A 17,145-nucleotide genomic window follows, 5' to 3' on the forward strand; every position below is an offset into this window, starting at 1 on the left:
GAGCATAATTTGAAGACTGACACTCCCTGTCTGTAAGACTTAATATAAAGCTACAGGAATCAAGAGGGTGTGGTATTGGCAAAAGAATGGACATACAAATCAGCATGACAAAATAGCCCATAAATACACCCACATAAATATAGGCACCTGAACTTTGACAAAAGAGCAAAGGCAACATAATGGAGAAAAAACAGTGTTTTCAATAAATAGTGCTGGAACAACTGAACATCCATATGCTAAAAGAATGAATCTAGACATAGACTTACTTCACAAAAATTAATTCAAAATGGATCATAGACCTAAATGTAAATTGCAAAACTATAACACTTTCAGAAGATAAGATAAAACTTATATGGTTTTGGATATGGTGATGACTTTTTAAATACAATACCAAAGATGTAATCCATAAAAGAAATAATAACCTGAACTTTATATTAAAGTTAAAAACTTCTTTGTGGAACACACTGTCAAGAAAGTGAAAAGACAAACCACAGACTGGGAATAAATACTTGCAAAAAAACATCTGATAAAACACTGTTATCCAAAATACACAAATTACTCTTAAAACTCAACAATAAGAAAATAACCCATTAAGAAGTGGGTAAAAGATCTGGACACCCCACCAAAGACACACAGAAAACAAGCATATGAAAAGATACTCATCATATGTCATTATGGAATTGCAAACTAAAACAATGAAATATCATTACACACCAATTACAATGACAAAAAACTAAAACACTGACAAAACCAAATGCTGGCAAGGATGTGGAACAATAGGAACTCTCCTACATTGATGCTGGGAATGCAAAATGGCACAGCCACTTTGGAAGATAGTTTGGTACTTTCTTACAAAAGTAAGCTCACTCTTACCAAATGATCCAGCAGTCATGCTCCTTGGTATTTGTATAAAGGAGTTAAAAACATGTCCACACAGAAACCTGAACACAAATGTTTATAGCAGCCTTCTTCATAATTGCAAAAATTTGCAAACAGCCAAGACATCCTTTAGTAGGTGGGTGGATAAATTGAGGTACATCTGAGCAATGGAATATTATTCAGCTGAAAAGATATGAGCTATCAAGCCATGAAAAGACATAGCGGAACCTTAAACACATACTGCTAACTGAAAGAAGCCAAATTAAAAAGGGTGCATACTGTTATAATTCCAATTATATGACATCCTGGAAAGGCAAAATTATGGAGACAGTAAAAAGATCAGTAGTTGCCAGGAATTAGGGGGGAGGGATGAATAGGCAGAGCACAGGAGTTTTAGGGCAATGAAACTATCTGTATTATACTTCAGTGGTGGATGCATGTCATTGTACATTTGTCAAAACTCATAGAATATATAACACCAAGAGTGAACCCTAATGTAAACTATGGACTTTGGATGATAATGGTATCAATATAGGTTCATCAGTGGTAAAAAAATGTATCACTCTGGTGTAAGATGTTGACAGTGGGATGTTTATGTAGGTGGGGAGAGACAGGGGTACTGGAAACCCTCTGTACTTCCAGCTTAATTTTTCTGTGAGCCTAAAACTGCTCTAAAAATATATTTTTTTAAAAGCCAGTAGGTAAGCTAAAATATTCTTCTAAAACATTAAAGTAATCCAAAAGGAGGCAGGAAAGGGGGTACAGAGGATCAAAGCACCAAGGGGACAAAAATAAAATAACTAGTAAAATGGTAGATCTAAATTAGATCATATCAAAATAACATTAAATATTAATGTACTAAGTATTCCAACTAAAAGGTAGAGATATTCAACTAGATTAAACAAAAGCAGGAACCAAATATATTCTTCCTAAAAGAGATGCATATTAGATACAAAGACACAACTTCTGTGCCTTGTGAAGATAGAGCAACATGAACTAGATTTATCCTCTATTCTGAAACAACCAAGAAACGCAAAGTATATGATAGAACAGACTTTAAGACACTGGATAAAAGGCAATGAAGGACAGTGGTTTCTGAAGGAATTTTTTCCCAACATCCTTCTCAGCCTTGCTTACTGATTCCTCTCAAGCTTGAATTCTTAATATTTAGAATGCCTCGTGATCTTTCCTTGGACCTCTTCTCATTTCTGTCTCCCTTCACTGCAAAGTGATTTCATCTTGTTCTGTGGCTTTTATTACTATCTAGATGGTATGCTGACATCTCAAAATTTTATCTTTAGGTCAAATCTCTCTTCTAACTCTACTTTGATTTTCAACTTAATATATCTCATTCTTAAATCCTGATTCCCCACATCCCTTATTGTATTCTTGTTTCAGTCCTGCCCACCCCAATGGAATGGAAATTCCATTCTGTCAGTTACTCAGACTACAAAATTTGGAATCACCCACAACTTGCCTCTCCCTCTTTCACTCTACATGCAATTCATCAGCATGGCTGTACCTTGTGATATATCCAGATTCAAAGAACATCTAACTCCTACCATTTTAAACTAATCTTCCCACTCCCTTTTATCTAGACTATTGGCATAGGGTCCTACCAGATATCCCTACTGCATAATTCCCCTGTTTTTCTTCTCTACCTTGAAGCACTTCTTCATTCAAAATCTCCAGTGTGTTCCCATCTTAGAATAAAGTCCAGTGTTCTGTCATAGCCTACAGGTTTCTTCCTAATTCACCGCGTATGGCATTTCCTTCATTTCTCTGATCTCACCTCCTTCCCTTCCTTCCCTTACTTGACCCCAGCCACCTTGTCTTTATGCCATTCTCATCTCAGGGCTTTTGAATTTGTTCCTTTTGCCTAGAATTCTCTTTTCCCAGATATGTGGATGGCTAGTTCCCTGTGTTCAGGTCTCTGCTCAAATGTTGCCTAATCAGAGAGGCCTCCCTGATCTAGTATACACACATTCCTCCATTTCTGTCATTCTCTGTGTCTTTATCCTGCTTTTTATTTATTAACATACCAACTGTCATATATTTATTTGTTTCCTATTCTGTTGTTTATTTTCTACTAATCGAACATAATCTCCATGAGAACAGACATTTTCTTGTTAACTACTGTGCCTAAAATGGTGTCTGGCGCTTAGTAGGCACTACATAAAATTTTGTTAAGTGAATGAAAAGAAGAGAGGGAAAGAGAAAGAAGGCAGCAGAACAATGGGAAAGGAAGAAAGGGGAAACAGAGAAGGAGGAAGGACCTGACCAGGCAAGCACCTGAAGCAAATATGGAATGTCGTGTATGTTAATGCAGTTCTCCACAGTGACTCTAAAATGGTAAGTCAGCCTTGCTTGAAAAGAGCACAGTATCCTCTAATGAAAAGAAAAAGAACTGTCCTTTATAGCATATTTTATCAATGCATTTATACAAAGTGGATCACATATTCATTCACAGGTCATGACATCAACCCCAAATACAGCAAGCTGTCAGTCCCTGAGCCCAGCAGTCTCACCAACTTTCTGAAACCATGTCATATCTGGAATCATGTGGTCTCTATGTCCCTTTCTCCCTTTTTCTTCTTCTTTTTTTTTAGGTTTTATGGTTTTATTAACACAAATATGACATGCACAACAAGCTGTCTATTCATTTTCTTCGCTGCGCAGCTTGGCGTTGGGATTGGTGACTCTGATTGCCAACTGGGCTGCTCTTTCCACAATAGCTTTGCGGTTCTTGGAGGAGACATTGTGAGCAATCTCTGCACAGTAAGATTTGTTGCACATCAGCAGCACTTCAAGCTCCTTGACGTTGTGGACTAGGAACTTCCGGAAGCCACTGGGCAACATGTGCTTTGTTTTCTTGTTGCTCCCGTAACCAATGTTGGGCATCAAGATCTGGCCCTTGAATCTTCTGCGCACCCTACTGTCAATGCCTCTGGGTTTCTGCCAGTTGCGCTTAATTTTGACATAGCAGTCTGACTGGTGCCAGATGAACTTCTTGGTCCTCTTTGTAACGATCTTGGGTTCACCAGAGGTCTGAGGGCAGCCATGATGCCCGGTAACAGATGGCGTCCACCTCCGCAGGCAGCGCTGAGGAAGAGAGAGGAAGGTCTCCCTTTTTCTTCTTAAAGACAGTGTCTGGATCTTCATCACCTTTTCATCATCTCTAGAAACTAGCACAATGCTGGCATAAAACAAACACTTAAATACTGGTTAAACTAGTTAATTGATACAGTGGGGGAGAAGGCAATTAACATTCATAGAGCATCTCTTAAACATTAGATGTTGGCATAGATACAAGTACGGGTATGTGTGTGTATGTGTGTGTGTGTGTACATATATATAGACATAGATACAGCGGAGGCACAGATGTGGCATAGATACACATAGGTATACAATTTATTTAATCTTCACAAAAATTCTGCATTAGATTTGTTTTATTTTGTTCTCAGATGGGAACCTGAGTTTCAAAGAAGATAAGAGACTTGTCTAAGGTCATAGAGTAGGCAGGGGAACAGCTGAGGTGGGATTTGACTCCAGATCTATGTGGCTCCAAGGGTTATGCTCTTTCCCTTATAGCACATCAAGCAATATACCGACGCAGAATTCTTAAAACTCAGCTAAAGGGGGTTAAAACTTAAACTCTTGTTTATTCCAGCTACCTAGACCAGTTCTTCCCTAGCTCAAGTGCCATCTTGCTTCCACCCTTACATTTAACAAGGCTACCTTCTCTCAGTCTTTTTGACACCAGAAGGAGGTTGAATGCACAGATTCTACTCCTAATTCATGTAGAACACCAGCCAAATAAAAGCCTGAAACTCCTTATGCAAAAGCCTAGTTGTCTCTCTAAATCTCCTTACATAAATTCACCAGTTAATATTTACCTTTGTTGCCACTCATTCTACCTTTTTTCCTGCCTATTCATCTTTCCCTAGGAAACCTAGTTCCCACTTCTTATATGTGTTCTTTAGCTGTGCCCTGGGAACTTTAGAGCTAATTCCACTTCTTTGCTTCCTCTTCAACAATCCACTGACAATTATTCTTTTGAGCAATGAGCTCTGTTTGTTCCCACTGCAACAGAATGCCCCTAAGTGCTCTGTGCAAAAAGAAAGAAATACTTCTCTAGGCTTCAGGGAGAGGAGATTTTCCTTATACTTGTAATTTTTTCAGCGAACAGTTTACAGTCCTGAGTCATTAAAAAGTCTATGGGGAACCATGGTCATTTTGTCTTCTGGCTAAACAAATGGCTGGCAATGTCCAAACTCTAGTTGTCTTTCTAGCTCAATTTTCCAGAACTCTGTAGTCAAAACTATGGTTTCAAATCCCAGTTTCACATGTTGCTGGCCATGTGACTTTGTGTCAGCTGTCTGGGTTGATTTGTTCACAAGTAAAATGAGAATAGTCTTTTCTTCCTCACTTGGTTGCTGAGTAGATTAACTAAAGCACCCAAGAGTACACTGAACCAAATAGGACCTTCATAAATGTGACTCTTCCATCTCACATAAGGGATGTGATTGGGGTTCTTGACATAGGGACATGTTTCTGTACCTTGCATCAGTGACTATCACAATACTACATAATCTAAAAATCCAGGAGAATTAGTGCTAGGATTGCAAGGGAAACTGAATCAGGTCTGAACTACAACAGTGAAATCAGGTTGGACAGTGACCATTCCAGTGGGTTGGATGATGGTTTTAAATTGCCAGTGGTCACATGGGACCAGTTTAATCATCTCAATCACATCACATCTTCTAAGTGTGTATGCTGAGTTGTTATTGTTAAAATAACTTCTGTCTCTTGTGGTAGGAAGATTGTATTCCTCCACTCCACTGACCTTAGGCTTGGCCATGACCTGCTTAAGTCAGTAAACTGTGAGTAGAAAGGACATATGTGGTTTCCCAGGCCACCTTTTCTTTTCCATCAGTGTCCCGAGGCAGGCAGTTCCTTCACCCCAGCCAGGTCCTGAAATGAAGATATTATCAAGCAGAGGGGAAGCTGGCCTGGCATGAATATATAGTTTGAGTAGTAAACATATGTAGTAATTCAAGGAGGCTAGTGTGTTTGCTTTCTTGAAAGCTCTGATATTAGGTTCTCCTTTTGATTTCTTTCCTTTTCTGAGGTGTACTGTAAGCATCCAGAGGACTAGTTCTGGTAAATAGGTTTTACTGGATAATTGCTGAAGAGGGGTACAGAAGCCTATTTGCCTCAAACAAGAAAAATCTACTTGTTGTAAGGTGCAAATAATGTCTAGTATCCGTCTAAATACACTTGCTTTTTTGTTAGATGTATTTAAATGACTTATGAAAGTCATATATGAAATTTACATAACAGTAACTGGTTTTTATTGACAGAATATATAAAAGTTTGTATACAGGATACTGTATAATGCTAGACTGTCAGTTTATAGTCTGAGAAAAATATCACAACTTCATTTCTACAACAAGTGTAAAAGGGGGTATGTTTATTTTAATATAGCTTTGACTGTTTATCTTATCTTCATGCTCTGGATCTTGAAGACATTTCAATTACAGCCTTCTTTTAAGATTCAACTAAACATGACACCAGAAAAGCATAGAAACTAGAACACTTATGGCACTTTTCTGTAAGGCCTTTTATGTACTGTGATATTCAAGACTTTTGAGACATAGAATAAATGTCAAATTTTTCCAAACAGCTTTAATAAATATATTTATATTTTAGCATAAGATACACAAGTTAACTATTTCCTTTGGCAATGTCAACTCTAAGAATGGTCACAAGTACTCAAGAAGCACTATCTGCTGGAAAACATTACTACCTTCTTTTAAGATTTAACTTTCTTTTCAGTAAAAATCAAAATATTATCCAATCGGCATATATTTGTTGAACTGTACTTAGTGCAATGCACTGTTCAAAGAACATCCAAGCAAGGAAGTATGTTAACAAATGCATTCCTTTTATGACTGATGACACAATTTAAATTGAAATGATGGTAATTGCCAGAAACCATTTTAGTACTTGAAGGAGGCAGCCTTTAAAATGGTCCCTTGGAATGGGATGTCATTTCTAAGATTATGTTACAAAAAGACTGAATTTCTTCTTGCTCACTCCTTTCTTGCTTGCTTCTTCTGAAGAAAGCCAGCTGTTGTGCTGTGAACTAACCAATGAGGAGGCCCATGTAGCAGAGAACACAGGGGGGCCCCTGTCAGCAAGCCACTGAGGAACAGATGCCCTCAATTGAACAACCATATGGAACTGAATCTTGGCACAACCATGTAAATGAGCTTGAATGAGAATCCTCCCTCAGTCAAGCCTTCAAATGACATTGCAGCCCCACCCAACACCTTGATTGCATCCTTGAGAGAGACTACTATATTCCTGAACACAGAAATTTTGAGATAATAAATATTTATTTTAAGTTCGTAGGGTTTCTTTTAACTTTTTTTTATTAAAAAAGAAACTTGATATCTGATTGACATGCAAAAAGCTGAACATATTTAATGTGTACAACTTGATGAGTTTGGACTTATGTATACACTCAGGAGACCTTCACCAGAATCTATGCCATAAACATATCCATGACCTCCCAAAATTTACCCCTTTCCTCTTTCTTTATTATTATTATTTGTGATAAGAACACAACATAAGATCTACTCTCTTGGCAAAATTTTAAGTGTATCATGCAAGATTGTTAACTGTAGGCTCTATGCTGTACAGTAGATCTTGAAGACTTATTCATCTTATATAACTGAAACTTTGTATACTTTGATTAATACGTCCTTATTGCCCCCTCCTCCAGCCCCAGAAAACCACCATTCTCCTCTCTGTTTTTATGAATTTGACTATTTTAGATTCCTCATATAAGTGGTATTATGGAGAATATGTCCTTCTGTTTCTGATTTATTTCACTTAGCATGATGTCCTCTAGGTTCATCTGTATTGTCACAAAGGGCAGGATTTCCTTCTCATGGCTGAATAATATTCCAGTGAATATGAGTGAGTGTGTATGTGTGTGTGTACACTACATTTTCCTTATCTATTAATGGACACAAAGGTTGCTGCCATGTTTTAGCTATTATGAAAAATGCAGTGAACATGAGAGTGCATATATCACTTTGAGATCTTGTTTTAAATGCCTTTGCATATATATACCCAGAAGTGGGATTGCTGGATCACATGGTAGTTCTCTTTTTTAATTTTTTGAGGAACCTCCATGCTGTTTTTCCATAATGGCTTTAACAATTTACATACCCACCAACAGTACAACAGTCCCCTTTTCTCAACATTCTTGCCAACACTTGTTATCTTTGTTTTGTTTTGTTTAGATACTAGCCATCCTAACAGGTATAAGGTGATGTCTCATTGTGGTTTTGGTTTGCATTTCCCTGATGATTAGTGATGTTGAGCACCTTTTCATATACTTGGTCATTTGAATGTCATCTTTGAAGAAATGTCTATTCAGTTCCTTTGTTTATTTTTTAATTGGGCTATTTGGGTTTTTGCTATTGAGTTGTAAGTTCCTTATATTTTTTCAATATTAATCCTCTATCAGATGTATAGTTTGCAAATATTTTCTCGGATTCCACAGATTTTTTACATACAGTCTTTACATACTGTTGATTGTTTTCTTTGCCGTGTAGAAGCTTTTCACTTTGATGTAATCCCACTTCTCTATTTTTGGAATCCTTGCCAATGTTTCTGGTGTAATACCCAAGAAATCATTGCCAAGACCAATGTCAAGAAGCTTTTCCCCTATGTTTTCTTCTATGAGGTTTGTGGTTTCAGGTCTAACACTTAAGTCTTTAATCTCTTTCGAATTAATTCTTGTGTATGGTATAAGGGTCCAATTTTATTCCTTCACATGTGAATATCCAGTTTTCCCAACACCATTTATCGAAGAAATTATCCTATCTTCATTATGTATTCTTGGCACCCTTGTGGAAGACAAGTTGATGTATGTGTTTATTTCTAGGCTTTCTATCTGTTCCATCAATCTATATGTCTGTTTTTATCCCAGTTTTGATTACTGTAACTTTATAATATGTTTCAATATCAGGAAATATGATGCCTCCAGTTTTGTTGTTCTTGTTCAAAAGTACTTTGACTATTTTGGGTCTTTTGTGATTTCATGTGAACATTAGAAATTTTTTTCTTCTAAAAAATACCATTGGAATTTTGGGGGTTTTGTGTGTTTTTTTAAGTTTTTATTCAAATTTCAATTAGCTAATATAGTGTAATATTAGTTTCAGGTGTGCAATATAGTAATTCAACACTTCCATACAACACCCGGTGCTCATCACAGCAAGTGCACTCCTTAATCACCATCACCTATTTAACCCATCCTCCATCCCTTTCCCCTCTGGTGACCATCAGTCTGTTCTCTATAGTCAAGAGTCTGTGTCTTTTTTTGTCTCTCTCTTTTTTTCTCCTTTGTTTTTTTTTTTGTTTGTTTCTTAAATTCATCAGTTTATTCTCTATAGTTGATTGTCTTGGTTTGCCTCCCTCTCTCTTTTTTTCCCCCTTTGTTCATTTATTTTATTTATTAAATTCCACACATGAGTGAAATCAAATGGTATTCATCTTTCTCTGACTGAGTTATTTCACTTAGCATAATACACTCTAGTTCCATCCATGTTCTTGTAAATGGCAAGGTTTCATTCCTTTTTATAGTTGAATAATATTCCATTATATATACATATGCCACATCTTCTTTACCAATTCATCAGTTGATGGACCTTTGGGCTCTTTCTACAATTTGGCTATTATAGATAATGTACTATAAACATCGGGGTGCATGTATCCCTTTGAATTAACATTTTTGTATTCTTTTGGTAAATACCTCGTAGTGCAATTGCTGGATCGTAAGGTAGTTCTATTTTTAACTTTTTAAGTAACCTCCATACTGTTTTCCAGAGTGGCTGCACCAGTTTGCATTACCACCAATAGTGCAAGAGGGTTCCCCTTTCTCCAAAGATATTAAGCATCTTTTCAGGTGTCTGTTGGCCATCTGTATGTCTTCTTTGGAAAAATATCTATTCATGTCTTCTGCCCATTTTTTATTGGGTTATTCGGTTTCTGGGTGTTATGTTTTATAAGCTCTTTATATATTTTATATACTAACCCTTTATCAGATATGTCATTTGCAAATATCTTCTCTCATTCCATAGGCTGCCTTTTAGTTTTATTGATTGTTTCCTTTGCTGTGCAGAAGCTTTTTATTTTTATGAAGTCCCAATAGTTTATTTTATATTTTGTTTCCCTTGCCTCCAGAGACATATCTAGAAAGAAGTTGCTATGTCAAAGAGGTTACTGCCTGTGTTTTCCTCCAGGATTTTTATGGTTTCAAGTCTCACATTTAGGTCTTTAATCTATTTTGAATTTATTTCTGTGTATGGCGTAAGAAAGTGGTCCAGTTTCATTATTTTGCATGTTGCTTTCCAGTTTTCCCAATAGCATTTATTGAAGAGACTGTATTTTTCCCATTGGACAGTCTTTCCTGCTTTTTTAAGATTAATTGACCATATAGTTGTGGGTGCCCTTGGGATTTTGATAAAGACCGAATTGAGTCTATAGATCATTTTAGGTGGTATTGGGCATTTTAAAAATATTAATTCTTCCAATCCATAAATGGAAAATATCTTTCCCTTTATTTCTGTGTGCTTTAATACTTTCATCAGTGTTTTATACTTTTCAGTATACAGATATTTCACCTTGCTTAAGTTTACTCCTAAGTATTTTTTTTAAATTTTTAATGCTATTGTAAATGAGATTGTCTTCCAAATTTCTCTTTCAGATAGTGCGTTGTTACTGTGTAAAAATTCAACTGATCTTTGTATGCTGATTTTGTATCCTGAAACTTTGCTGAATTCATTTATTAATTTGAGTAGTTTTGCGTGTATTTGTGGACTCCTTAGGGTTTCTACATGTAAGATCATGCCATATGCAAATAGATAATTTTACGTCTTCCTTTCCAATTTGGATAATTTTCTTTCTTTTTCTCATCTAACTTCTCTGGCTAGGACTTCCAGTATGATGTTGAAAAGAAGTGGTGAGAGTGGGCATCCCTGCGATGTTCCATTTCCTATAGGAAAGCAATCAACTTTTCACCATTATCATGTTTGCTGTGGGCTTTTATGTATGGGCTTTATTATGTTTAGGAAAGTTCCTTCTATACCTGATTTGTTGAGAGCTTTTATCATGGAAAGGTTTTATATTTTGTCATGCTTTTTCTGCATCTATTAAAATGATCATATTTTTATCCTTCATTCTATCAATGTAGTGTATCATATTGATTGATTTGCATATATTGAACCATCCTTGCTTCCCAGGGATAAATCTGCTTGGTCATGGTATATAATCCTTTTAGTATGCTGTTTAATTCACCTTGCTAATATTTTGTTGTGGATTTTTGTATCCAGGTTCATCAGGGATATTGGCCTATAATTTTCTTTTCATGTGGTATCTTTGTCTGGGTTTGATATCAGGGTGATTCTGACCTCATAAAATGAGTTTTGAAGTGTTCCCTTTTTTCTATATTTTATAAGAGTTTAAGAAGGATTGGTATTAATTCGTCTTTAAACATTTAGTGGAATTCACCTGTAAAGCCATATGATCTCGGCTTTTCTTTCTTGGGAGATTTTTGATTACTAATTCAATCCCCATATTTATTATTGGTCTGTTTTGGCTTTCTATTTCTTCTTGATTCAGTCTTGGTAGGTTGTATGTTTCTAGGAATTTATCTATTTCTTCTAGGTTGTCCAGTTTGTTGGCATATAATTGTTCATAATAGTCAGCTTATGATCTTTTTTATTTCTGTGATATTGGTGTGATGTTTCTTCTTCCATTTCTGGTTAATTTATTTGAGTCTTCTCTCATTTTTTCTTAGGGTTTGTTTTGCTAAGGGTTTGTTAAATTTATCTTTTTCTTAAGATTTATTTATTTATTTTAGAGAGAGTGTGTGTGAGCAGGGGAGGGGCAGAGGGAGAGAGAGGGAGAGAAGCAGATTCCCCGCTGAGTGGAGAGCCCAACAATGGGCTTGATCTCACAACCATGAAATCATGACTGAGCCGAAATCAAAAGTTGGACACTATACCAACTGAGCTACCCAAGTGCCCCTATTGAATTTATCTTTTAAAGAAAGCAAATCTTAGTTTTGTTGATTTTTTTCCTACTTTCTGTTCTCTTCCATTTTTCTGCTTTAATCCTTATTATTTCCTTCTTTCTGTCAAATTTGGGCTTGATTTGTTCTTTTCCTTGTTCCTTGAGGTAAAAATTTAGGTTATTTTGACCTTTTTCTTTTTTAATATAGACACTTATCACTATCAAATTCCCTCTTAGAGCTCCTTTTCCTTCATTCCCTGTTTTTATATGCTGTATCATCTTTTTCATTTTTGTTGAGATATTTTCTAATTTCCCTTTGATTTCTTCTTTGATGCATTGGCCGTTCAAGAGTGTGTTAATTTCTATGTGTTTGTGAATTTTCCACTTTCCTATTTTTTTTAATTTCTAATTTCATTCCATTGTGATCATAAAAGATACTTGGAATGATTTCAGTATTCTTAAATTTGTTGGCTTGTTTTATAACCTAGTATGTGATCTATTCTAAAGAATGATCATGTGAGCTTGAGAAGAATATATATTTAGGGGGTGCCTGGGTGGCTCAGTCGTTCAGCATCTGCCTTCGGCCCAGGTCATGATCCTGGGGTCCTGGGATCAAGCCCTGCATCGGGTTCCCTGTTCTGTTCTGCAGGAAGTCTGCTTCTCCCTCTCCCACTCCCCCTGCTTGTGTTCCCTCTCTTGCTGTGTCTCTCTCTGTCAAATAAATAAATAAAATCTTAAAAATATATATATGTATATTTAGAACGTTTCCTGTATGTCTGTTAGGTCCATTTGCCTATTGTGCTGTTCAGTTCTGTTGCTATTGTTATATTCCAGTCTGTTTCTCTCTTCAGATCTTTAAATGTTTGCTTTAAGTATTTAGGTGCTCTGTTGTTGGATTTATACATATCTATAAGTGTTACATGTTCCTCTTGAATTGACCCTTTTATCATTGAGTGATGACCTCTTTGTCTCTTGTGACAGGTTTTGACTTAAAGTCTATTTTGTCTGATATAAATATAGTCATTCCTTCTCTATTTTGCTTATCATTTGCCTGGAATATCTTTTTCTACCCCTTTATTTTCAGTGTATATGTGTCCTTAAATCTAGAGTGAGTCTCTCCTAGACTGCATATAATTGGGATCTTGCTTTTCTATTTCCATTGATCCATTCTGTATCTTTTTATTGGTGAGTTTAATCCATTTATAGATAAAGTAATTTTTTATTAGTAAGGACTTACTATTGATATTTTGTTGATTGTTTTTTGTTTTGTCATTCTTTTGTTCTCTTCCTTTTTTGCTGTCTTCCTTTATCTTTATTTTTGTTGTGTTATGCTTTGATTTTTCCTCTTTATCTTTTTTGTGTCTATATAGGTTTTTTCTTTGTAGTTATCAAAGGCTTGCATAAAACTTTTGGTTGTTATTAAGCTGATAAAAACTTCATTTATATTCTAAGACACTACACTTTTACTTCCCCACACACATACTATATGTTATCAGTGTCATAATTTATTCTTTTGGTATTGTGTCTATTAAATTGTTGGTGGTTATAACAGATATTCTTAACATTTTTGTCTTTTAACATTTATACTAGTGTTAAAAGTGATTTACACACCACTATTACGCTATTACATTATTCTATATTTTTCTGTATATTTACCTTTACCAGGAAGATTTATACTTTCATAAGTTTTCATGTTGTCATTTAACATCCTTGTTTCAACTTGAAGAACTGCCTTTATCACTTCTTGTAAGGCAGGTCTTGTGGTGATGAACCCCCTCAGATTTTGTTTACCTAGGAAAGTTTTTATCACTCCTTCATTTTTTTTAAAGATTTTATTTATTTATTTGATAGAGACACAGTGAGAGAGGGAACACAAGCAGGGCAAGCTGCAGAAGCAGAGGGAGAAGCAGACTCCTCACTGAGCAGGGAGCCCGATGAGGGGCTCAATCCCAGGACCCCGGGATCATGACCTGAGCCGAAGGCAGATGCTTGATGACTGAGCCACCCAGGTGCCCCTCACTCTTACATTTTTAATAGGGAGTTTTGTTGGGTGTAACAGTTTCTTTCAGCACTCTGAATATATCATCTCATTCTTTCCTGGCCTGCAAGGTTTCTACTGAGAAATCTGCTTATAGTCTCATAACGATTCCCTTGTATGTGACTAGTAATTTTCCCCTGGCTGCTTTCAAAATTCTTTCTTTGTCTTCAATTTCTGAGAACTTTTGCTCTAATGTTTATCATTATAGACCTTTTTAGGTTCAACCAATTTGGAACCTTTGTGCTTCATGAATACAAATAACTATTTCCCTCCTCAGATTTTGTGGTCTTCAGCCATTATTTTTTTTTTTAAAATAAGCTTTCTGCCCCTTTCTCTTCACCTTCTGGGAATCCCATAATAGATATTTTGAGTCTTTTGATATTGTCCTATAAGATCCATAGGGTTTCTTTACTCTTTTTTGTTCTTTTTTCTTTTTGTTCTTCTGACTGAATAATTTCAAATAACTTGTTTTGAGTTTGCTGTTTCTTTCTTCTGATTGATCCAGTCTGCCATTGAAGATGTCTATTGCATTTTTTCAGTTCAATCATTGTATTCTTCAGCTCCAGAATTTCTTTTTGGTTCTTTTTTATGGTGTCTATATCTTTGCTGAACTTCTCATTTTGTTCATGTATTGCTTTCCTGTTTTCACTTATCTGTTTTCTCTTGTAACTTACCAAGCTTCTTTAAGAATTTATTTTGAATTCTTTGTCAGATAGTTTGTAGATCTCTATCTCTTGAGGGTTGGTTACTGGAGCTTTATTTGGTTTCTTTGGTGATGTCATATTTCTCTGATTCTTCACGATACTTGTAGCCTTGCATTGGCGTTTGCACATTTAAAGGAGTAGTCACCTCTTCCAGTCTTTACTGACTGGCTATGCAGGGAAAGCCTTTTACCAGTCAGCCCAGCCAGAGATTCTAAATGGACCACTTGGCAAGGTCGAAAGCTGAACAAGCTGCAGGGGCCACAGGCTGGCTGCTGAAATCTTCACATCAGTTGTTGAGAGCCTCTGCCCTTTATTTTTGTTCTTAGATAACCCCAGTTCAACCTAGCCATTCCAATTTTCTCCATGTTCTGGGTGAAGTATGACAGAAGTGCAATACTCAGGTAGTGCTCTAAAATGCTAGAGAAGTTGAACACTCACTTTACCCTCTTTTTCTCCCATGGAAGAATTCATGGGCTGAGGGAATCTCACTTGGCACTGTGCTGTGCTGGCTTGAGAGAAGGGTGATATGGAAAAAGTGAAACTGTTCTTCTTACCCTTTTAAATGTATCTTTTCTCATTTTTGCCTTCCACTAGGATACTATAACCCCTTACTTGGATTTCAGAACTCTTATAGAGGTATTCCATCCATTGATGGTTTTATTGTTTCTGCAGGGGACAAGGACAATCTCATATTCTGACATCTTGCTGACATCACCTAAGCTTCTAAGTTTTAAGATAATTTGTTTCATAGGAACAACTAATGTACAGTTGACCCTTGAACAACATGGTTATATGCAGATTTTTTCAGTAAATACAGTACAGTACTGTAAATGTATTTTCTCTTCATTATGATTTGCTTTTTTTTTTTAAGATTGTATTTATTAGAGAGAGAGAGCACAAGCAGGGGAAGGGGCAGAGGGAGAGGGAGAAGCAGACTCCCCACTGAGCAGGAAGCCAGATGTGGGGGTCAATCCAGGAACCCTGTAATCATGACCTGAGCCAAAGGCAGACACCTAACAGACTGAGCCACCCAGGTGTCCCATGATTTTCTCAATAACATTTTTTTTCTCTAGCTTACTTTATTGTAAGAATACAGTATATAATACATAAAATGTAGAAAATATGTGTTAGTTGACTATGTTATCAGTAAGGCTTCTGGTCAAGAATAGACTATTAGTAGTTAAGTTTGCAGGAGGGAGTCAAAAGTTACATGCAGATTTTCGACTGTGCAGGGCATTGGTTCCCCTAACACTCATGTTGTTCAAGGGTCAACTATAGTATATCTAAGTATCAAAAAATCTTTTTCTCTCTCTCTCTTTTTTTTTTTTGGTGATAATTCAAATGCTAATTTAGGTACTACAGTGTGCCAAGACTTCAAAGGGGATATAAAAAAGTATGGATCTAGTCCCTGCCCTAAAGGATTTCAGAGTCTAGTGATGAAGGTAGGCATGTTAACAACTCACAGTATTATATCCAGTGTTCTACAATCTGAGTTCATCAACCTCTTTTTGAAGATATTGTTATACCATCTTCTTTGTCACTGTCATGCACTGGCTTTTAGGCCATTCCTCCACATTCGTTGCAGATTTTGGCTCTTTCCCCACTGACCTTTTCTTGTCTGTTTGTAGTGTCCTTGAGTAATTATAAATTCCACTTCATATTTCATTCACCAATCTATCCTCCTGTGTGCCAAGTGGTAAGTAAATTGCGGTTAAAGAATGTGTTTATTTTGTTCACAAGAATACAGAACACATTCACTGGCATATACGAAGTGGCCATTACCTGCCAAGTTAATTAAACTGAGTGGAATCATTGATTTTTCTCTATTTCCCTGATGCTCACCCCTGGCATTTGTTTCACTTCAACAATCTACTCACATGAACCTGCTAGGAATTTATTATCACTCAGAGTGATACCTTTAAAAGCCTGAATTCTACAAATTTACTCAGCCCATATCCTTCTTTCTATCCATAATTTACCCTACCTCTCAATTCAAGAGAAATCAAGTCATCTCCTGCCTTCATATTGCTCCTTCCCCAGCCAGACCCCATGGCAAGTTTTTTCTTCTAACTCATATCAGCACCATCTAGTGTTCTATACTCCTGGCCTTCTGCCAACCCTACTTAGTCAATCCCAACCCTAATTTTATCTATTTGTCTATTGTCTTCACTCCTGTTCCGATGCAGTCAAGTACTGCCATGTGCCCATGTTCATCACAAATACATAATTCCCAACCCTAGCTGTCTTTTCAATATTGCTCAACAGTCCTTTAACTCACTCCATTTTGGCCATCTCAGACCCCTCAAAAAAACTCTTCTTGTCTCTGAACACCAGTCACCTTCTCTTTGTGCCTGCATTTCCATCATCCTACATATAAACTATTTTTTTTAACTTCACTGAGACAACAGTTGACAACCGTTAAGACACATTGCA

General features: G+C 36.4%; 1 pseudogene; it reads right to left on the reverse strand.

The window, feature by feature from the left end:
• Nucleotides 1-3,525: 3,525 nt before the first annotated feature.
• Nucleotides 3,526-3,941, reverse strand: LOC114223546 (large ribosomal subunit protein eL32 pseudogene; annotated as a pseudogene).
• Between the last annotated feature and the right edge of the window lie 13,204 nt (nucleotides 3,942-17,145).

Source organism: Eumetopias jubatus, unplaced genomic scaffold (genome assembly GCF_037043125.1).
Source record: "Eumetopias jubatus isolate StellerSeaLion01/CBP00866 unplaced genomic scaffold, mEumJub1_p1.0 scaffold_4, whole genome shotgun sequence".
In the NCBI taxonomy this organism is placed as follows: Eukaryota; Metazoa; Chordata; class Mammalia; order Carnivora; family Otariidae; genus Eumetopias; species Eumetopias jubatus.